This window comes from Orcinus orca, chromosome 8 (genome assembly GCF_937001465.1).
Source record: "Orcinus orca chromosome 8, mOrcOrc1.1, whole genome shotgun sequence".
NCBI lineage: Eukaryota > Metazoa > Chordata > Mammalia > Artiodactyla > Delphinidae > Orcinus > Orcinus orca.
Window position 1 is genome coordinate 49,840,097 of NC_064566.1, and position 23,135 is coordinate 49,863,231.

General features: G+C 43.1%; 1 protein-coding gene and 1 pseudogene across 10 annotated transcripts in view; one reads left to right on the forward strand and one right to left on the reverse strand.

The window, feature by feature from the left end:
• Positions 1-23,135, reverse strand: part of NUMA1 (nuclear mitotic apparatus protein 1) — a 90,960-nt gene that overhangs the window by 35,528 nt on the left and 32,297 nt on the right. The window contains exon 1 of one of the 10 annotated variants that reach the window (XM_049713867.1): positions 1,839-1,980. The exons of 4 other annotated variants lie outside the window; for them this stretch is intronic. The gene's annotated coding sequence lies outside the window, so the exon portion shown is untranslated. Of the gene's footprint in view, positions 1-998; positions 1,253-1,487; positions 1,690-1,838; positions 1,981-23,135 lie in introns of those variants that run through there. 5 more of the 10 variants (XM_049713864.1, XM_049713869.1, XM_049713870.1 and 2 more) reach the window with 5 other exon arrangements.
• LOC117196557 (myelin protein zero-like protein 2) lies at positions 9,171-11,365 on the forward strand (annotated as a pseudogene).

Consider the following 23,135-nt stretch of genomic DNA (forward strand, 5'->3'; position numbering starts at 1 on the left):
GCTATGTGATCAAGGGCTAACTTGTCATAAAGAACAGGACAGGAAATACCTTGCTGGTGCATCCCCTGGCTCCCAGGAGGTAAAAGGCCCAAGGACCAGCAGCTTCAAGAGAAGCCAAGGAAGGAAAAACACAATCCTTTTCAACCCCTGGGGAGTTCTAAGCAGGATGTCTTGTGCAAGTCCAAAGAAGTTTTCTGCACCCCTGAGGTCAGGGCAAACCAGCTTGCTGGATGTATTTCCTGAGCCCTCTGAGGGGCTCACTGTGGACTCAGGCCTCCCCCTCTTCACACAGACCATCCCCTCTGTGTAGCCTAGAATTCGGCCCAGAGTCCTGGTGAGGAACACGAGACGAACTGCAAGGGAAACCAAGGTTTCCCTCGTTTCTTCCAAGTGGCTTACTGCTATCGCCCTTCCCCCCATGCTCTGGAGGGTCTAGATCAGAAGGCCGTGGGCACAAGGGCTGCAATCATGAACCAGATCTGGGGCCTAGAGCCACAGACTACACACGCACACCCGAGTTCACTCCAGCAGTTCATCAGCACCTGCCCCACTGCTATATTCACACCCCCTGGTCCCTACCAGCTGACGAAATGAACCTTTTCCACTCCCCACCACCGCGTACACACCCAGGCCTCACTCGGGAATGGAGACGCTCCCCCGAGCTGTCTACAGCTCAACATGCAGGCGCACACGCTTTCCCCCTCTGAACAAAAACACGCTGACATCTACGCGAGGGGGGAAGAAAGCAACCCTTTGCTCTGAAAGGCGCCAACTCCCGGATGTTGGCAAGCTCTGCTCCCAGCGCCAGTTTCAGAGTGTTTACTTGCTCTCCCTCTCCTCTCCCTCCCCTTCAAGGATGGTGCAGGAAAGGGAGGTGAAGAGGGGAGTCTACCGCACCCCCTCCTCCATGTTTGAACAAAAACCCAGAGAAACAGTGAGGGAGAGAAAGTCTCAGCGCGGGGGTGGGGGTGGGGGTGGGGGTGGGGGGGTGGCCTTACCAGACTCCCAAAGCCACACGTATCTACAGGTTCTAATCCGCCATTAGCACTTAAATCTTGAAAGGAGAGGAGGAAGGGGGGGTCTAGTGGAAAGTAACCCCACACACAAAAGAAAAGTTGTTGGTTTTCTTCTCAGCCTGGCAGGAGCGATCTTCCTGGCTGACAGCCAGAAGTGCGTCACAATCAGGAGTCTGCTTTCTTTAAAGGCGCAGCAAGCTTCCGCGATCTGGGAGCGCAGGCGAAGCAGGGAACGTTCAGCAAGGGGGGGAGGGGTGGCAGTCGGGGGCAAGGAGGAGGGGGCCCTGGAGCACTAGAGAGGTGGGGCGGCTAAGGCTTCGCCCGCAAACAAGAGACTAGGGCGCACGGGGGGTGGGGTGCGGGTGGGGGAGGAGCCGGCAGACAAAAGTACTGAACTGAAACGGTGGCGAGAGCCAAAGCAAATTGTGGCGTAAACACAAAACACACCTCACAGCGGCCTGCCTGACAAACCTGATATCCCCCGGACACTCCCCCTTTGCGCTCTTAAGACAGCAGTGACAGCCTGTCCATCTCTGGCCAGCAGCGGAAGGGTAGGCCACAGACTGCCCTGATGATTAGATCAGCCCTGCCTGGCGGCGAGCAGGGCAGGGAGGAAGACCCGGGAACAGAGGCTTTGGAGAGCGAGCAAGACGCAAGCCCATTTAAACGCGGGCAGCTTCCTGCCGGCTCCAGGGAGCGCTGCGTCTCCAAGCACACAGGCCGCTCGCACACAAAGCGCCGGCCTCCTTACGCGGGCGCCGCCTGCCCTGGGACATGGCCGCCCCCGAGCCCGTTCCCCGAGGGAATCTCTCCAGCCCGTACCTTCTGCGTGGCTTGGCCAGACTGCTGCGCTGCGCCCGCTCCTCCCCCTCGGCCACCCAAACAAGGAGCCCCGGCAGACTGCGGCCCTGGAGCGCAGGCCTGCGCTGTCGTGACTGCGTGCTATTGTCGACTGCGGAATGGCCGCCAAAATCCCAGCTGTGCTGCCAGAACCTAATCCCCTGTTCCGCTGAGCATTTGTGGGGAGGGGCTGAGGGGCCAAGGCACGGGACCTAGTACGGCAGGCACTGGCTGGAGCCCCTTAACACACACAGGCACTGGGACCCAGCGCCGGCATGGCCGAAAAGGAAAGATGTCTGACTCTTAGAAAACAAAACCACCGCGTTTACACCCATTAAACAGTGACCCTCACCAAGACCGCGAGAGAAACCCACCAGTCATCAGGAAGCCCCTCATCTTCCACTTACACCACAAACATTTATTAAGCACCTACTGGGCAAAAGGTACTGCTGGAAGACATTTTAGATGCTAAGGTCGATTATAATTCTAAGAAATGTGACTTGAAATTGTATTTCAAGACAGCATGTGCTCTCACAAAAAGATACAAAAATTCTAACCAGTTGAGAATAGGGAAGGACTAAAAACTAAGTGATATTTTAATCTGGATCTTAAAACACATAGGTAGGGCTTCCCTGGTGGCGCAGTGGTTGAGAGTCCGCCTGCCGGTGCAGGGGACACGGGTTCGTGCCCCGGTCCGGGAAGATCCCACATGCCGCGAAGCGGCTGGGCCCGTGGGCCATGGTCGCTAAGCCTGCGCGTCCGGAGCCTGTGCTCCGCAACGGGAGAGGCCAACGGGAGAGGCCACAACAGTGAGAGGCCCGCGTACCGCAAAAAAACAAACAAACAAACAAAAAAACACATAGGTAGAACTTGCCCAGATGGAAATGGAGAAGTAAGGAAGAAGGGAAAGCAGAGAGAAGGTGTGGAAGTAGTGGAGGAACAGACTTGAAGAGGGAACTGGGGTAAGAGCTGGAGAATCTTAAACTTCAAGAAATCGAATTGAAATCTGGACGTTCATTTTGTTGTTTGTTTTTAGCATAGAGATGTGGTGTGATGAGAAGTGTGCTATGAGAAATTATTCTGGTATATAAATGAATGAGACTAGCAGCAGGGAGGTGGGTCAGAAGGCTGCCACAACAGGCAGGAGACAGGTGATGAGGACTTGGGGGGTAAGGTAAGAGAAAGTGCAAAGAAGGGGAATGAGACACACGGTGGAGACAGGATGAAGAGAAGGGAATGACTGGAAGCAGAGGAAGGAATTATAACAAAGAAAGTGTGAGGGATGGCAGGGAGGACAGAGAGGCCATATATAGAATTAAAATAAGTGTAAAAATGCTAGGGATCATGTTAGAACAAGAGAGAAAACAAGGTGCAATAGATAGCAGCTAATGCTGACTGAATACATACTGTGCACCAAGCACTGTTCTGCTGGCCTAATGTGTGTTAACTCATAAATCTGAAAAACTCCCTTTGTAAAGTAGATACTATTATCACTCATCTTTACAGTGAAGAAACTGAGCCACCGAGATAAAATAATTTGCCCAAGATCACACAGCTCATGAATGGCAGGACTGATACCACTTGCTGCTCTGTCACCCTGGCAAGTAACCTCTGAGTCTCAGTATTCCTATTTGTAAAACAAGGATAAAGATATTTTATAAGATTGTGATGAGGATTAAATCACATCTATAAGATGCCCAACATTTTGGCTAGCACATAAGGCACAGGGTGGTACTTACCAAAGGTTAATTCCTACTTAGGCATTTTGGCCCCTTGTCACCAAGGTGTCCAAGCATAAGTTGGCTCACCATTTGTCAGGGAAGCTAGTGGGGTGCTCCTTCCTGAAAAAGATTAGATCCTCAGGATGCTTGCTTTCCTTCCATCAGTCTGTCTCTATGGATTTTACTTTAAGGTCAGCTTAAATGTCAGCACCTCAAATATTAACGGATAACGGTGGTTCTTGGGGAGGAGTTAGATTGTAGGGGACTTTCTACAATATATGTTTCTTTTTATGTTTGAATTTAATTTTAATAACCATGTATTACACTGGTGATCAGAAAAATGTGTCTATATTCTGCATTTGTCACTGGTACTGACTTAACTGTATATGCAGGGAAGTCTTGTTTTCACATCTAGAATGTAAATTTCTCAAGGGCATAACCAGTTCCATCTCTCTATGATCCCCCATAGTACCTAGCACACTAGGGCTCCTTGAATCTGTTCCATTGAACTACATCTGGATGGAAGGCTTCCAAATTCAACCTTCTGGCCACCAGAGAACGACCGTGGTGAGTGGTGGAGATACTGTGGAGGGGGTCAGACCAAGGTCCATTGCTGCAGAGACCTCCCATGCCCCGGCTTCTTCTCCCAGGCAGGCCCTGTATCCTATTCCTATGGTATCACTTGCAGTCTGTGGTTAGCAATCGCTATTGGTATTCAAAGATGCACCAGGAAAGTAAAGGCAAAGCAAAAACCAAAGCTTTTATAGAAAAGCAAGGTGGCAAACATAATTTAATGACAGGCACGATCAACACTCCAAAAAAGGTATGGGGTGAAAAGAGGAGGCAGGCCTGCTCAAATCACCCTGGCCACATCTGGCACTGTGTCAGCCCTGCTGCTCCCTAACACATGAAAGAATTGATACTGTGTCTCAAAAGAATACAAGAGGTTCTCCCCCCACCCTCCCTTGGCTCTAAACTCAAGGCAACAGCTTCCAGCTGTGCAGCCTCAGAGGCTCTGAACTCTCCTCTGGAACCTGTCCACCAGAGTTGCCAAGCTTCTGAGCGGGGGGAGGGGGCAGTTTCCCCAGCCTCTCCCTCCCCCACCACAGAGCCACCCCTCCCCTCCCCTCCCATGGCAGCCAGCCAGCAGAACTTCCCCACCCCTCCTCCAAGCCTAGCCAGGCAGTAGGCAGGCCACATGGCTCCTGCTGGATTCCACAGCCCTAGCTCACTGTCCAAAAGACTAAAAGGGATAAGAGTGGTAAAACCATTTTTAAAAGAGAGAGTGAAAGAAAAAGAAAGAAGGGAAAGAAAATGACACATAACACAAAATTTGGAATAGGCTTCAGATAGAGGTTGGAGGGGGTTGGTGATGGGTGCAGAATGCACAGGGTGTTTCAAAGGGCCTGGTAATATTACATCTTCTGAGCTGGGTGGTATATGGTGTATGGGTGTTTTATTATTCTTGTTTAAAATGTAAATGTTATAATTTTAAGTGTATTACAAATTTTATAAGTTTAAACAGAAGATGGGAAGTGAGAGATTCCCCTGAGACAGTTCTGGAATGGGTGGTTCTTAATACAAATAATTTGTCTGGCCTTCAAGGCCATCTATGACCTGACCCCGGTCTTACCTTCCAGAGTCATCTACTGCCCTTACCCAAACCCTCCACCCTGCCTGACTGGTCTTCTCACTATCTTCTGAAGTCCCTCTGAACCTCCTACCTCAGCCCACCAGCCTGGAAGGGAAGCTTTCACCATAGGAAGCTGTAGGCTAAGGGCCAATGAGAGCCTCTCTCTCAGTCCCTACAGGCCCTCCCACGAGGAAAGCTGGCAGGAAAAAAATTCTTAGGGTTCCATTACCCTATGCAATGCCTTCTAGTCCCTCCTCCCTCTGCCACCTGAGGTCCTAGCATAATAAATACATAAAGACTAACATTATTGTTGCTGTTACTGTTGTAATTAATAGCTAATATTTAAATGAGCACTTGGTATGTGCCAGACACTACGCTAAACACTTCCGAGCTTTATTTCGTTTAATCCTCATAATAACCCAGTGACACAATAACCCAAAATACTATGATTATCACTATTTTACCGAAAAGGAAACTGAGAATTAGAAAGATTACATAACTTGCCTAAGGTCACAAAGAGTAAGTGTTAGAGGCAAAATTTGAGCCCACCTTGAGCCCAGGTCCCATCCTCTTACACTTACATGGTCATTTCATCTAACTCTCAGGACAATCTATAAGGTGGGTTTTATTTCTAAAGATGAGGAAATCTGAGGCTCAGGAATTAAGTGACTTAGTCACATAAGTAGTGAGTTATCTACCCGGTCTCTGTACTATTGTCTACTGCTCTTGAATAAGCAATCATTGAATGAGTGAAAAAAAGGTAGCACATTCTCAGTGGCTCAAAGAAGCCTTGTACCTCTACCTCCTAATAAAAATCAACTGTTTAATCAAAAACATTCAACAGTTCCAATTTCAAAAGTAACCACTAGAGACTTTTTTTCTGAAGATGCAATAGCTTTACAAACATTCAAGGACAAAAACTCCTCTGAGGCAGCAAGCACAGAAGGAGAGTCTTCTACTAGAAGAGATGTTGACATACCTCAAAGGTGAGAAGCCATGGAGAAAGAAGGCTGCAGGAAATGCCACTGGCTGGAGGGAAGGACTAATATTTCAGAACCCTGACCTGGAGCTTATTTACCAGGCCTCATTCTCCCTCTCCAGAGGGTAATGGCAAAGTAATGAGGCAGTGTTGGTAAGCCTGATCTTTCTGGGGAGAAAAGCAGAGGGTAAATGAAAACCCAGAGACGATTCATTATGACATCCAAGAGGCTCTACTCAGTTCTCCCTCAAGAACGTCTTTCTACAAAACACCTAAGAACCTGTCACCCTTTTTCATCGTCACAGAGGAGCAAATGGCTCTGTCCCTAAAGGCAACATATCTAGCACAGTGTTTGCTCACAAACACAGAACTGATGATAAGGTAAAAGAAACTAAAAGAACAGGTTTTTGTTTTGTTTTGTTTTGTTTTGTGCGGTACGCGGGCCTCCCACTGCCGTGGCCTCTCCCGCTGCGGAGCACCGGCTCCGGACGCGCAGTCTCAGCGGCCATGGCTCACGGGCCAAGCCGCTCCCTAGGAACAGTTTTAATGTAAAGATATGCAACTCCTGGAGACAGCCTTGCTAATGATGGAAAACACACTAGGTTTGCTGTTGGAAGCCCCAGAGGTAAATTCTGTATCAGCCACAGACTGTATTTGTGGCTTTAAGCAAGGCACTTGCCCTACCTTGGGTCTCAGTAAAAGGTGAGGGTCAGATCATATCTAAAGTATCTCCAAAAATTTCCCATGATTTCTTTCTCCAGGACACCATTCTCAACAACAAAAATCTTGCAATAGGGCTTCCCTGGTGGCGCAGTGGTTAAGAATCCGCCTGCCAATGCAGGGGACACGGGTTCGAGCCCTGGTCCAGGAAGATCCCACATGCCATGGAGCAACTAAGCCCGTGAGCCACAACTACTGAGCCTGTGCTCTAGAGCCCACGAGCCACAACTACTGAGGCTGTGTGCTACAACTACTGAAGCCCGTACGCCTAGAGCCCGTGCTCCGCAACAAGAGAAGCCACCGCAATGAGAAGCCCGCGCGCGCACCACAATAAAGAGTAGCCCCCGCTCGCGGCAACTAGAGAAAGCCTACGCGCAGCAACAAAGACCCAACGCAGCCAAAAATAAATTTAAAAATAAAATAAAAAATAATTTTAAAAAATAAAATAAAAGCCACAGAGAAAGTGCAATTTATAATTACATTTATCTAAACAGCCTAAAGAAAAGCAGCTTTCTATACCTGGTCAACAAATCACAGAATCTCAAGGATGAAAGAGACCTTAATGGTCTTCTAGTCCCCCCTTACATCCATGAGGGAATACACGTGACAACTTTGCTGAAGATTTCCTATCTTCTGACTGAGACAGAAATATTTTTTTTAATTAATTTATTTTTTTGGCTGCGTTGGGTCTTCATTGATGTGCGTGGGCTTCTCATTGCAGTGGCTTCTCTTGTTGTGGAGCACGGGCTCTAGGCACGCGGGCTTCAGTAGTTGTGGCATGCGGGCTCAGTAGTTTTCTGGCTCGTGGGCTCTAGAGTGCAGGCTCAGTAGTTGTGGCGCACAGGCTTAGTTGCTCCACAGCATGTGTTATCTTCCTGGACCAGGGCTCGAACCTGTGTGTCCCCTGCACTGGCAGGAGGATTCTTAACCACTGCGCCACCACGGAAGCCCAAGACAGAAATTTTACAACTTATTTGTATGCCTGAGCAAGGCCTGCCAATTTGAGACATCTTGTGATTTCAGAACATAAGCTTGGAGAACAGGGACCCTGCCCAGGATCTGGTTTGTTTCAAACAGGCTTTAAGTAGCCACAAAACTCAGAGGACATCTCTCTCTTTTCCCTTCTCTCCCTCTCTCCCACTCTCTCTTTCTCTGTCTTCCTCTTCCTCGCTCTATCTTCCATATCTCCACCTCCTACATAGCACTGAAACCTCTGTTTTTCTGGTTCAAATCCATTTCTCCTTCTACCACACCAGGATGACTTTAACCACTGATAGAAATGAACAAATACAAATATTAATAGGGGCTGGATTTCTGAAAAGGATGCCAGATTGACTCAAGAACCAAACTTGGCAATATGTTACCAATAAGTAAAATAAATGGGACTAATGTCTAACATGGTCATGATAAAAAATTTTTAAAAAACCCTAACTATTTAACAGACTTCAAGGATTTAAAGAAGGCTATGTCTCACATCTCAATTAATCCCCCCTAAATTTAGAACCCTAAAAGGCAAGCATGTTTATTACAATTTTATAACTAGGAACCTAAGCCTCAAAAAGAAGACAATACCTGCCTCAAGGTCAACCACCAAGGTTGCAGAACCAGAACTCAAGTCTAAATCCATGGCTCTCTCCAGCCCAACTCAGCTACATCCTATACCTTTCTCATCAGCATAGCCTTTTTTTTTTTTTTTTGATCAAGTCATTCTATTAAGGGGCTTTGGGGGAGGGTCGAAAGGCTGGGAGGACGATCAGATCCAACGTCCTTCTCCCAGCCAGGACCTTCCCTGCTTCACAGTCCCCGAAAGAGCATAGCCTTTTATTCATACAAAGCACTTAGGAAATCCTTGTTCAAATTGTTTTTCCTACAGCTCCTGAAATGGGCAAGGCAGGAATAATTTTCTCCATCCTTAAAGATACTAAGTAACTTGAACTGCAGTCGATAAAATAACATCCCATGTCTCTGGCATCACTGAAAAGTACAAAATTCCTCACAAGCAATTTTCCTAAAAACTTCCTCCCTTTAGGACCAAACCTTTTTTTAAAAAAAACTATTTGTAATACAAAGTCTCGAAAATGCATAAGATATGTTACTCTTTACTTGTAGTTAATGAAATTTAATCAGGGACATTCAACTATAAACATGAAAGAAACACCTATAAATACTGTGCTGGGGACTCAAAGATGAATTAGACAGGCTCAAGATCCTGTGTAGAAACAAACATACCTATAACTCACCTAAACATGAGCCCAAAGAACATGGCCTCGGGTAGTGTTGAAAGGAAGGTGAGAGAACACTGGAAAGTCTAGTGGAGACCAGGAGTGACTTACTAAAGAGCACTGAGAGGTGCTGAAGGGTTCTGAGCAGGAGAATGGCATACTTGTATGTGCTTTGGGAAAAGATGAATCTGGCATGACATTGAGTCCAGAGGCAGAACATCGAGTTAGGCGGCAATCGTAGTGGCAGAGACAAAACTGCTCCTGTCAGGCAAAGGCAGTAGGAACTAAAAAGAAAGGTATATTTAAAAGGCATTGCGGAGGTAGACTCCAAGCTCTTAGGATACGGGAGTGTGGGACAGGTGGGGAGCAGAAAAAACCTCTAGGATTCTTGCTTTGGTGAAAGACTTCAGAAGAGGAACACAGGAGTTACTGTTTTACGGGAGCTGTGAGGGACTGATTCACTCAGGAGGGATGATGAGGAAAGCTTTACCAAGGAAGTAACATTTAAGCGGAGTACTTAAAGTATGAGTAGGATGAGTAGGGCTTCCCAAAAGTTAAAAAAAAAAAAAAAAAAAGCATTCTAGCAGGGAGAACAGCATGTGCAAAGACAGAGCTTATTACATTTGAGCAATGGCATGCAGATTTAGTAAGGTGTAGCAGATGATGAGGCCAACTAGTACTAAATTGTGAGGTACTTACATCACACTAAGGAATTCAGCTTTTATCCTGTAGGCGATGGGAAACAACCAAGGTTTCTAAAGGGAAGAAGTAAGGGGGAGTAATATACATCAGATCTGTGTTCCAGTCGGTATGAAGCACAGGCTAGAATGGTGAGAAATAGGAGGAACGCAATACAGCATAATGGCTAAGAGCATGGGGTCTGGAGTTGGACAGCCTCCCTAAAATCCTGGCTCTAGACCTTACTAGCTGTGCAAGCTTGGACTAGTTATTTAGCTTCCCTGTGCTCCCAGGTTCCCCATCTGTAAAATGGGACTAAGAATAATACTTTCAGTTTTTTGGCCTGAGGCGACCCAGCACTGGAGCCTACCCGGCTTTTTGGTGGAGCTGGTGGCAGACTCTGGGAGGGCTCATGCTGGGGAGTGCTTCCCAGAACTTCTGCTGCCAGTGTCCTTGTCCTCACGGTGACACACGGCCATTCCCCGCCTCTGCAGGGGACCCTCCAATACTAGCAGGTCCTGTTGGAAGTCCTGCAGTCAAATCCCGCTAGCCTCCGAGGTCTGATTCTCTCGGAATTCCTCCTCCTGTTGCCGGACCCCCAGGTTGGGAGGCCTGGCGTGGGGCTCGGAGCCTTCGCTCCAGTGGGTGGACTTCTGTGGTATAAGTGTTCTCCAGTTTCTCTTTGGCCAATAGCAGCTGTGGAAATTTACACCCCCCATGTGCTGGAGGCTCTCAATGGGACAGATGTTCAGTTAAAATGCACTTTCTCCAGCTTTGCCCCTGTGGGTGATGCTCTAACAGCGACCTGGAATTTCTGTCCTCAAGATGGGGGTCTAAGCAGTTTGTTTTCTACTACCACGTGGATCCCTTCAGACCCATGAGTGGGCATTTCAAGGACTGGGTGGTCTGGGATGGGAACCCTGAGCGGTATGATGTCTCCATCCTCCTCTGGAAGCTACAGTTTGATGACAATGGGACATACACCTGCCAGGTGAAGAACCCACCTGATGTTGATGGGCTGATAGGGGAGATCCAGCTCAGAGTCGTGCACACTGAAAAGAAGAAGAAAAGCTCAACCAAGAAAAAAAGGCTTCTGCTTACTTAGAAGACACAGACTAACATTATTAGATGGAAGCTGAAGATTTCCAAGAACAAAAACCCGGAGACAAGTTGGAGTTAATGGAAGCTTTTCTTTGGCTTTTCCAGTTGTGACCTGTCTTCCAACCAGCTCTGCAGTATATAACCACCTAGACAAGCAACGTTCCTCTGGAGCCAGCAAAGGGCCCTTCTTGAGCAGATACCACCAGGCTCACACACACACAGCCCTGTTACTAAGGTTTTATTTAATTTCAGAGTACTAATACTGTATTTTTTTCAAATGCCCATTAGCTTTTATATACTAGGAAGCTACATTTTTGCCCTTAAATGCTCCTTGTGGATTATGACTTGTATACACATATATTGGCATCAAATGGGATAAAAGTCAACTTTGTCTGTCATAACATTTCCTTTAATATATTAGTTTCCTTAGAGCAGCATTCTTGCTACTAAAGTTAACATGTTTACTCTTTCCTTCTCACACTCTCAAAAGGTGAGCTAATTCTCCCAACTGTTTTTGAGTGATTAACAGAAAATTCTAAATTCAAACTGTTAAAGAACAGTTTGATTTTCATGGCTCTCCTGAAGTATGGGACACGTATTATTTTATTGAATTTCTTGCAATACCCTAGATGGTAGGTTTTTGTTTTTGGTCAATTGATCCAAGGTTTACAGTAGTACAAGTCTAAACCACAGAGTAACTAGGGAAGGTTACATAAATGCTAATAGATTGACAAATACCACCTCAAGATGAATTGCTTGTCACCTTTTTTCTGTGCTGTGACAAGCAATCAACAGTTCAGATCTTTCACGAGCAGTGAAGTTTAGCTTACTATAGTTTTTCCCCCAATTCAATTATTTATAACAATAGAGCAAAATCTATGCTCATTTGTAGACTGGAATCATTAAGCAGTTAAATGAAGGTTTCTGAAGGAGTATATTACAATTTAAAAATTTAGGGCTAGTGAAAAACATCAACCCTAAATGATAATAATTTTGTATAGTGTTATACAAAGCTCTGAGAACTGGAAGAGATTATTTAATTTTTTTTCTTTTATTTATTTTTTAATTCAGTTGCTTATTTGGGGGGAGGATTTGGTGTGGGGGCAAAGAAATACCAAAACTAACAGAATGAAACCAACAACCAACTTTATTATTTTTTTTCTCTTATACTAGTAGATAAAACAAACTTTATAAGTGGGTCATGGAAAGAAGAGTGCTTTTAAAGAAGTGTCTAGTCTCCCAGTGTCTTTCCAAACTTAAGCTACTGCAGCACTTATCTGAAGAATAGAAAACATCTAAACGTTTAGGAACCTCTCCCCCTACCCCCTGCCCCCCCATGTTTACAGCTTGATATTTTCAGTTTTCACCAACTAGGCTGAAGATGTTATTTCTTTTAACGAACTGGAATTTCCAAATAGTTTATCTGTATTTAAAGATGATGAACTTTGATATTTTTTCCAATACTAAAAGAAAACCTGGTATAATTTACATATGGACCTTGATTCTGAAATGCATTCCATACCTGTCATTTTGCCTTTTATACTGTCTAAAAACGTACAGTTTCAGTACCCAGTTTTGAAACTAAAAATTACATTTAAAGTCTATATTATCTTTCACATTTTCTATTTTTCCCTATAATTCAACCTTTGAAAATATAGTAACTGGGTATTTCTTCAAACAGATGGCCTGGGTGATGTTCCATAAGTGTAAAGAGGTAGTTAAAAACTCATGGAAGGTGTTCCCAGCAAAACTTGTAGCTTTTGTGTCTTGGCTAAATATTCAAGGGTTAATATAGCCCTGCTGTTCAGTGTCTTTTACTTGAAGAGAACTTTTGTATTGTAATTTATTTTTTATTGTGCCTTAAACACTATGTAAATAACCTTCAGTAATAAAGTATTACAATTATTAAAAAAAAAAGAATAATACTTTCTCAGAGGGTTGATATAAGGAATTCACAAGATAGTATGTGTAAAGAAAGTGCTTAGCACAGTACCTGGTACAGAGATAAATGTAGCTACTATTAGAGGCTGAAAATTCATTAGTAAAAAGTTACTTCCTCGTGTGGTCTAGTGTTGTCCAGGCTCTTCTTCCTACCTGAAGCTTTCTCTTCCTACCTATTCACCTGATTAATTCTAACTTATCCTTCATATCTTAGCTCAAATGTTACTTCCCCATGTAAACTCTCCCTAACCATCTAGATTAGGTCAGGTTCCTACTATGCACAGCACCATACCCTTTCCTTCATAGCACTCATAGTCTCTAATTACATCTTTTTATATTTCATTAATTTCTCTTTTTCCTATTACCATAAGTTCCATGAACTCACATACTGTGTGCTCACCACTGAATTCTTAGAACTGAAAAAACTCCTGGCACACAGAAGGTACCTGATAAGCATTTATTGAATGAATGAAAGGTTTCAAATTATGTCATTAAAGTGAACCTCTTCAGATGCAATCTTTATACAGAAGGCTAGAGATAGAGATTTGGGTCACATTTGTAACAGTGTGACTATAATCAGAAGTGGGTCTATGGTGGGATCACACTTGCCTCTTAGGCCTGTAAAGGGATGGTGTATTCATTTGCTATTGAAATTGGTTAATCTTAGGCCAAAGCCTCTGCCTTACACAGCTCCAGGAAGCACCAGCATTAAGACAGGAAATGAGAGACTTTGGGAGAAATTCCAAATCCTTAGGGATTCCTTTTAGGTCTTATATGTTATTTCCATTTTGGAGAATTTAACAGAAACTAGTGACTACAACAATGTCAACAAAAAAAGGAGATAACACAGGTGGTTAAGAGAATGGATTTGAGGATCAGACAAACTTCTTCATTTTCTCTTCTTACTTGAGGTTCACATCATCTCCTGCTTGGGACTCTACGTCCCTCACCAAAAATGACTAGCAGCTCTGTACAGCTTTTCACCACTGACAGTGTTTTCCATCTACAAAATATTTCACGTGAGATCACAACAGCTCTGTGAGATAGACACTATTGTTTTCATTTTATCAAAAAGAAATGAAGTTCATAAAAGTACCTTACCTAAGGTCACACAACTAAAAAGCAACAGGACCACGATGCAACTCTGATCCTCTGGCTCCAAACCTGGAGCTCTTTCCAGCAGACTCACCCAAGATAATTATGAGCCATCCTGATGTATACTTTCACTGCATTTAAAAAGAAAACAGCACGGGGATAATGACTGGAAGGGCATAATGGGATGCTGCTAATGTTCTATTTCTTGATATAGCACTAGTTATCCACAGGTGTGTTCACCTTCTGTAAAGTCAGGAGCTATATACTTTATAAACTTTTCTGTGTGTATGTTATACTTTAAAAAGCAAATACCAGGCAAAATTATGATAGAGACTAATCAAAATTCAGAAGCTTTAAGTTGGATGCCTCAGGGCTACATACATATTTATCTAACTTCTCACGGAGCAGCTACATAAAGGACACCTACCAGTTAAATAAGCACAAAATCCTTGCATACTCAAACACCATATCCACCCACTGGGATTAGGAGAAAGGGAACCCCAGGAAGGGGCCAAGAGTATAGTTAATGAAATAGAAATTGGCACTGAAAAGTAGAACTATCCTATATCATCAATGATAAGATATTTCAATTTCAGAGATAATAAAAATGTGAAAAAATGGCCAATGCCAATTATAAAAGGCATTCTAATTTTAGACTGTTAAAATGTAAAAACAACAATAACAAAAGATGGGCTTCCCTGGTGGCGCAGTGCTTAAGAATCTGCCTGCCAATGCAAGGGACACAGGTTCGAGCCCTGGCCGAGGAAGATCCCACATGCCGCGGAGCAACTAAGCTCGTGCTCCACAGCTACTGAGCCTGAGCTCTAGAGCCCGCAAGCCACAACTACTGAGTCCACATGCCACAGCTACTGAAGCCCACACGCCTAGAGCCTGTGCTCCGCAACAAGAGAAGCCACGACAATGAGAAGCCCGTGCACTGCAACGAGGAGTAGCCCCCACTCACCGCAACTAGAGAAAGTCCGCACCGCAGCAACAAAGACCCAACATGGCCAAAAATAAATAAATAAATATTTTAAAAAAGAAAAACAATAAAAGCCATTTAAAAATAAATGAAATGTAATGTTCTAAAATCTCAAGAGGTGGTTCAACTGTAGAACTGTAGAACCATAAACCTGTGGAACGTTAGGGCTAGGAAGGACCTTGGAGATCAACATCTCCTGGTACAAGCTCTTCATTTTAGAGGCCCTTGTTTAACAGTTGTTAAATGATCTTATTAAATTAAAGCTCACACATCAAAAAATTTAGAACTACAACTACAAAATTGGTTCCCTTACTCCCGGGTTCTCTTTCCACTACCCAGATACCTCCCCTAAACCCAAGAGAAGATTTACATGATAACTCTGTTTTTACTTTCATAATTCTTTATTTCATTAACTCACTAAAAATAATTAAAGCACCTCTTAAAAATTAAGATGAAAAACTGTTTAGGAAACTTCAATTTTTACTTAGACAAGTTTATATTCCTTGTTCTCTAAAACCAATGAAGCAATACAAAGTTAGATAAAAAACAAAATTAGTACTCTCTCAGCCTCCAAGTCCCCCCAAAAACATAAGCACAAATATATTTTTATATTTAAGAGGATTCTTTTTATTGTTCTCTATTTTTCAAAAGCTAGGCTTACATATTAACGTTGCTCAGTAACTTATTTTTCTCACTTAATAATTGATCATGAACATCCCCCCCAAGGATCAGTAAATAAAATTCTAACTCATACTTTTAAAAAACTGTATAATAACAGTACATATAAAGGATATACCATAATGTGTTCACATATTTTCCTATTGATGGACATGGCTATTTCCAATGTTAGCATTTCAAACAGTGCTGTAATGAATATCCCTGTACATATTTCTTTCTAAATGAAACAAAAAAACTATTTCTACACACACGCTTTCCTTGTTGTCCCACGTTTTGACTGCTTCTTTTCCTATCATCATCCATGCCTTGCTTGCTCACAGAATTCTTCTCAGGGCCCCGTGTGATAACCAAGAACAAAGCAATCTGGAGAATGTCAAGACGCGACATGTGATGGTTACTGTTGGTAAATTAGAATTGGCCTGTCTGGCCGCCTCTCCCAGCCACCTGCGCACAGTGCCCGCCCACCCCCTCATCCATGCACTCCTTGTTCTGGTCTCGGCAGCTGCTTCCAACTCAACTGACGTGGGCAGAGCTGGATTGGGGAATTAATCCTACTGTGTCACACTCCTGACCCTGACAAGTGCAGACAAGCCCACCAGCAATCCAAACTAGTGGGAAGGAGAGAGAATACATGACCACTATGAAATAATATAATACAGAAGTACACAGAGTAAAATGCAAAACTCCCCATTCACCAAACTTTAACCCACATTTGCCAATGGCCCTCCCCTCCTCAGAGGTACCACTGTTATAAGTTTGCTGTATAACCTTTCAGAATTTTCCTAAGCATGCACACACACACACACACACATGTATATATACATGTATGTATAGAGATACACATAGATATGTATACATACATATACATATGCATACACGTATGTGTGTAGACAAAGAGTGTGTTGTGTGTTTGGTCCACCTACCTGTTGTCATACTGTATACTTTGTCCTGCAACTTGACTTTTTTTTTTTTTTTTTTGCGGTACGCGGGGCTCTCACTGTTGTGGCCTCTCCTGTTGCGGAGCACAGGCTCTGGACACGCAGGCTCAGCGGCCATGGCTCACGGGCCCAGCTGCTCCGCGACATGTGGGATCTTCCCGGACTGGGGCACGAACCCGTGTCCCCTGCATCGGCAGGCGGACTCTCAACCGCTGCGCCACCAGGGAAGCCCCTGCAACTTGACTTTTTCACTTAAAAATTTTCGACCTGTTTCTTATTAGTATATAATGGATTCCTCATACTTTTAAGAGCTCATGAAAAGTGCCACGGTAAGGTTGTGCCACTTTATTTTCTCATTTTGCTATGTTTGAATATTTAGGTTGTTCATAGTGTTTTGTCATGACAAAGAATGCTACATCGATAATGCTGGTGAACCTCTTTTTACATACAAGCTAATATTTCTCTAGGATATGTACCAATAATTGGAATTGATGAAGTCTGTGCATGTTAAATGTTGACAGGTACCCAAATTAGCAACCAAAAAGGTATACCAATTTATAGTTCCACCAACAGGACATAAAACTTCCCTTTTCGACACCCTTCCAACAATAGATGTTATTTTCTATTTTACCAATATAAAGGATAGAAAACAATATACTATTGTTTTAATTTACATTTTCCTGATTTCCAGAAAAGTTAAATATCCATATGTGTAATTAGTCATTCTTATTTTTAATGGAAAGTATTACCATTTTGAATTTAAACAAGAGAACTCAGAGAGGCTAAGGTGACATAGCTAGTAAGTAGCAGACATCAAAGCTAAATTTTTGAACAACTTCCCATCAAAGCTAGGCCTTCTGACTATCTAAAGTATTTTCCACTACCCAGAGGTCAATAAACTATGGCCTGAGGGCAAGCTGCCCCAATTCTGTAAATCAAGTTTTACTGGAATACAGCCATGCCCATTCATTTATGTATTGTCTATGGCTACTTCAGTTCACCAATGGCAAAGGTGAGTAGTTGCAACTACGTGGCCTGCAAAATGAAAAAGATTTATACCTGGGCCTAAACAAAACAATAACTCACATTTAACACCTAAAGAAAAGTTTCATAATGAGATTAACTGTTGTCCAATTGACTAGAGTGTGGCTATCTTAGACAGTGTGGCTCATTTTAAAATAAAGTATATGCAGTACAGGTCTGGTATATAATATTGAAGAAAAGAATCCAAAACACTCAAAAGAAGTCAAAAGACACTCCTCTACTTCTTGGTTAGGACACTACTCTAAAGAGTTTCCTATGTGCTATTCATCATCTTCCTTGTCTCTTTAATTTCAACTAATGGGAAACAGATCCGGTTCCTACTGTCCTTCAGTGACTTGGACGAGCAATGTAGCTCCCACTCACACGCTACAATGAAAATATGAAAGCAAAGGAAGCCCCATCACCACATTATAGGGGTCTCTCCTTCCCTTTTGCTTATAGAGAGAAGATTCACCAGGAAGCAGCTAACATTTCCAGTATGTCTAGCCAACTGCTAAGAGCTAGGACCCTGATTTTTGTGGCAAAGGAAAGCCAATTCTCCCTCTCTATATCCTACCCTTCTGAAGATCCTGGCCACAAAAGTAATTAATTTCAACTGGGAACTTTAGGCCATTCAGCTCCTGTAGGGCAGATGGGGAAAGTGCCATCATCCCCATTTTATACACGGGGAATTGAGGGGAATTGATCTTTCATTTTAGCAAATGCGACCTTCATACACTGACACTCCCACCCACCCCACTTTCTCCTTCCATCCTCTCCCAAATATTGATTTTATATAATAATGGCAAAGAAGCTATCATACTTTCCTGGAGAGATAACTTAATCTAGGGTTTTGATTGAGAAGTTAATGATTAAAGAAGGAACAGTGCATTTTCTCATGTAAGTAAGCAGGCATTCTTTAAGTGGTTCTCTGGAAAGAAATTTGGCAATACATACCAAGAACCTAAAAAATGCCCGTATTATGCTAAGTGAAATAAACTAGACACAAAGGGACAAAAATTGTATGATCCCATTTATGAGGTACCTAGAATGGGCAAATTCATAGAGACCGAAAGTAAAATAGAGGTTACCAGGGACTGGGGGAGGAAGGAATGGGGCTATTGTTCAACGGGTACAGAGATTCTGCTTGGGATGACAAAATGTCCTGAAAATGAACAGCAGTGATGACTGCACAACACTGTAAATATACCTAATGTCACTGAATTGCACACTTAATTGTGAATTTAAATTGTGAATTTAAGGGCTTCCCTGGTGGCGCAGTGGTTGAGAGTCCACCTGCCGATGCAGGAGACGTGGGTTCGTACCCCGGTCCGGGAAGATCCCACATGCCGCAGAGCGGCTGGGCCTGTGAGCCATGGCCGCTAAGCCTGCGCGTCCGGAGCCTGTGCTCCACAACGGGAGAGGCCACAGCAGTGAGAGGCCCACGTATCACAAAAAAAAAAAAAAAAAATTGTGAATTTAACACTTTAAAATTTTAAAAATTTTAAAGTGAGACTGCTAAAAAAAACAAAGTTTGTGTTCTTTGATCAAATAATTCCATTCACAGCAATAAAAGTTTAGAAAATTATCTGAAATATAAACAAAGATATATATGTATTAATATAATTATTTATCATTATGAAAAACTGGAGAAAAACTAAGTATCTAACAATAACTCAAGTAAATTATGATATATCCATATGATGAAGCCTTATGCAGTCATTAAAAATATTCTAAATAATTTTAATGACATGGGGAAATGTTGTATTTTAAAAGCACTATACATAGTGTTAGTGTGGTATGACTTTATTTTTTAAACTACATATACAAGTGTGTATGTGATACATACACACACATGCACAGTTGTGAGTGTGAATATGCATGTTATATTTATAAGGAAATATACCAAATAATGTTTATTTGTGAGTTGTGGAATTATGGGTATTCTTACTTCCTCCCTTAAAAACCTTACTTTTCATGTTTTCTAAACTGTACCATGAAGTACAATCAGGAAAAAAAATTTAATTTCACATCATTTGACCCAGTAATTCACTTGCAGAGATGTATCATAAGAAAATAATGAAAAATACTGATCAAAACTTATGCATAATAATGTTCATGCAAAGATACACCAGAAATTACTAATTATAAATTAATAAAAACTATTAATAAGTAATTGTTACCTCTGCAGAGTAGGATTAGGATAAAGGGTAATGTGCAAGGGACTGACTTATTATATATATTACTTTTATAATTTGTATCTAAGTATTAGAGTATTGTTTAAAATAGAAAAAACTGAAAGCACTATAAAAATCCTATATGATAGACTATTATGCAGCCATTAGAAATATCGCGAATTCCCTGGTGGTCCAGTGATTAGGACTCTGAGCTTCCACTGCAGGGGGCCCAGGTTCGATCCCTAGTCAGGGAACTAAGATGCCACAAGCCGAGAGGCACAACCAAAAAGAAAAAAGAAAAAAGGAATATTTGTAAAGAGCTTCAGTAACATTATAAACATATATGAATTTATATAATGAAAACAATGGGAAATGGAAAAAAAGCAGAAGACAAAATTGTAGGTAACATATGATCTGGACTATGCCACACAGAAATGTGCATAGGTACAAAATATTGAAAGGAAACACTAAAATGGAAATAACTGATTTTCTCCAGATGGTAGGGCTATGGATGATTTTAGTTTTCTTTATACTTTTCTGTATTTTTCATATTTCCTACAGTGAATATATACTATTTTCAATCAGTTCAAAAAAATGTTTTTGGTTTCCACTGTATATTCAAAAGGATTAGCAGTAGTAAGGAACTCACTAAACAAGACTGTAGGATGTATATGCCTAAGAAAATCTTCATCTTTGGGGAGTGGCGAAAGCGCAGTCTAAAGGGACACTGCTGACTATTTCCTGCCTTCTTGTGGTTGGAGGTGCTTTAGAAAATATAACTAAGGAATCAAGTACATAAACATTAGATGGCTGACAAACTTTATACTTTAAGAACCAAGACCACCACCTTCTCAACCCTGAAATCTAAGACCTTACACTTGAAAAACACTCCAAAACACTCAAGAGCTAACTCCATGAAGAATAAAATCCAAATCCCTTAGCATGACACTTAAATGTTCTTTAAGATCCAACCATCAAACATCTTTTCCAGCCTCATCTCCAGCTCATTCCTCTAAAATATCTTCTATCTCAGGAACACTTTTCCCAGACATGCCAGGCATTTTCCAGGCTCTGTGCCTTTGCCCATGCTGTGACCTCCTCCATAATGCCCTTTCTAAAAAACGAAAAAGGTAAAAAACATTTTTTAAAAAAGGGAATTCCCTGGTGGTCCAGTGGTTGGGACTCTGTGCTCTCAGTGCCAAGGGCCCGGGTTTGAGCGAACTAGGATCCCACAAGCCACGTGGCACGGTAAAAAAAAAAAAAAAAAAAAAAAAAAAAAATCAAAAAAACCCAAAATGTCCTTTCTTCTGAACTTAAGGAATTCTAATTCACCCTTTACAACCTAGCTCAAATGCTTTCTCCCTTCAGAAGCTCTCCTTGTTCCCCCCAATTCAGGAATAATTTTTGTTTCCTCTATATGCTCCATACTGCTTGTTCCTCTACACACTTTACTTCATTCCTCCTTGGGTCAACGTTAGCTGCATATGTATTTCACTTGACTAATAAGCTCCTGAAGAGCAGAAACCATCTTATTCACCTATCAGCTCCGTTCCAGCACAATGCTTGCACACCGCAGGTGCTAAATAATGCTGCCCAACTGAATGACAGCCAACTGGCCCTAATCTAGAGAATTCTTTCAGTGAGGCAGCCAGCGAAGCCAAACTGTCAAAGAGGACAATCCCTCTACTTTAAAGCCACATACCTAGCAAGAGTGACCAGCAGAAAATGTCATGGGCCTGCCACTTTAAGGGGACTGGCAAGCTGACTGTGTTTACACAATCCTAATTAAAACTAAAGGGCACTGAGGGAAAGAAGAGAAATAGGGAGATTAAGAGGTGTGGACTCTACAGATCACCTCCTCCTCTGTTTAGAGCCCAAATCTCCCAGCCTAGTACATAGCGAGCTCACCAAGCAGCCTATTCTCTCCTTGCTGTCACTGTAGGATCTAAGTATTGAAAAGCAACTGATTAGGTCTCTCCAGCAACTGGCTCTGCTCTTAGGCATTTAATTTCTATTGTGGTTACATGGGGCTTTTTCTCTAAATGATTCCCACACTGCTCCAATCATTAAGAAAATCCCTTTAAAGAGAGGCTTGAAATTAACAACAGCAGGGAACAAAGTCTCTAACCCTTCTAAACCACAATATCCACACTGTCCATTTTGATGATATTCACCCCCACCTCCTTCAAACAATAGGTCCTACCAGGGAACGACTACCTCTCTCAAGATCAGCATGTCCTGTGATTGTTTTTCAGGAGAAAGCTCCCAGTGCCTGCTTCTCATTAAATAGCTGCTTCACGTTTGATCACTCAGCTGTGACTGCGAGTAGAGAGTATAGTCACTACAATTTAAGGACTAAAAAGGAATTCCACTCCTACCTCCCTAGTCTAATAGTCAAGCAGCTTAGAACAAACAGATAGCTCCCTACCTCAAACCTCCTTTGGCCTACCTGTTTTCAGATCTAGAACTCTTAGTATCTAACTCTTTCAATGAAGAAAAATGAAGAAAACATGGCCGTGAGAAAGAGAATCACAAAGTGACTTAGTGACAGAACCTTTTGATTAGGATGCTTAACGCCTTATTTTCTTGACTAGTTATCAACAAGACACCATTTCCAGGAACAAAGTCCAGGATACTACAGACAGCCTAACTGAAATGCGTTCAAGAGAGCCCCTCTGGGGCTTCCTTGGTGGCGCAGTGGTTGAGAATCTGTCTGCCAATGCAGGGGACACGGGTTCGAGCCCCTCTGGGGCTTCCCTGGTGGCGCAGTGGTTGAGAATCTGTCTGCCAATGCAGGGGACACAGGTTCGAGCCCTGGTCTGGGGAAGATCCCACATGCCGCGGAGCAACTGGGCCCGTGAGCCACAATTACTGAGCCTGTGCGTCTGGAGCCTGTGCTCTGCAACAAAAGGCCGCGATACTGAGAGACCCGCACACCGCGATGAAGAGTGGCCCCTGCTTGCCACAACTAGAGAAAGCCCACGCACAGAAAGGAAGACCCGACACAGCCATAAATTAATTAATTAATTTAAAAAAAAAGAGCCCCTCTGCTTTGACCCCCACCCGACCCCCACCCATCCCCACCCCTCCTCAAACTCAAACTGCTGAGGAAAACAAATAAACAACAACAGACAACAAAGCAAGTAAGCTGATACATCATTTCCCCTACAAAAGACTGGAGCTACCAAATCATCTGCTTCAGCCACGCCACCTGGGAATCACCCTGATGGACTATGGTGTGCTGGTGAGCAGTGGTTGCTGCAGCCTGAGCAACTTGTGGCTGCTGAGTCTTCTGGAGCCAGGACTGCAGTGGCTCCTCAGCTACAATGTCCCATAGCAGCATGTTCCAACCCTTTTTGACCCTCAGCACATTTGTGATTTGGGAGGACTA